Source organism: Strongylocentrotus purpuratus, unplaced genomic scaffold (assembly GCF_000002235.5).
Source record: "Strongylocentrotus purpuratus isolate Spur 01 unplaced genomic scaffold, Spur_5.0 spur5_scaffold_10, whole genome shotgun sequence".
Classification (NCBI taxonomy): domain Eukaryota; kingdom Metazoa; phylum Echinodermata; class Echinoidea; order Camarodonta; family Strongylocentrotidae; genus Strongylocentrotus; species Strongylocentrotus purpuratus.
Genome location: NW_022145595.1, coordinates 5,190,113 through 5,191,013, shown reverse-complemented (window position 1 = coordinate 5,191,013; position 901 = coordinate 5,190,113).

Genomic DNA, 901 nt, shown 5'->3' with positions numbered 1-901 from the left:
CATTTCTTACTAAAGAAACCTTTTATTACCTTTCGTTCATGCATTTTATTACAATTTCATTACTCCCTAAAATTCTACGTGATTTCTCAATAAGTTGTTGATTTTGCTTTGCATTATTCATCAAACGATCTTTCCATGCCATGGTAAACAATAGGCAGACAAATCTATTCACTTTATCCATTTTGCTGTCGAATATAGGGCAATGAAATTCAAAAGGTTTTCACATTTTTACGTTTCTATTATTAGTTTTTTAGTGAAAATCATTACTTGGTGCTACGTTAACATAAACCAAAATTAGATTAGATGGCTGAACAAGAAAGCACCGGTACTTTTGAAAGTATTTGAATATTTGTTATCTTTACGCGTTTTCTTATACTCTAATTGTTTAATATATTTTGGAATATATGGGACATTGAAAGATGCATGAGTGGTACTATTAACTAACGAGCTACAGAGTATTGAAGTGCTGACATCATAACCGCTCATCGTCCATGCAGGTCATTGGTTCAAACGACTAAGCATGCGCATGATGTTTCCCGCGAAATCGCTCAAGCAACGGATTGGAGCCGGGTAAATTTAGTGTTTTGGGCTGGTGTGATCCCCACACCATCGTTTAGCCATCAAATAAATTGGAACCAGCAACCTTTTCAACATGGCCAGTATGATGTAACACTTCGGTACTCTATGAAAAGCATTTCTCGAATATCATGTAACATAGGCTGCTAAATGGAGAAATGAATGTATTCATGCATGTTTATTCATGTTTTCTTTTTCATGTTGATATTGCACTTATTAAGTTTTATGACAACTTAAAGATATCACATTCTGTGTGCTTCTGGTAATAAATTGTATATAAGGGTTTAGGAACAGACAATGTATTATGTAAATGATTTTGGGACAA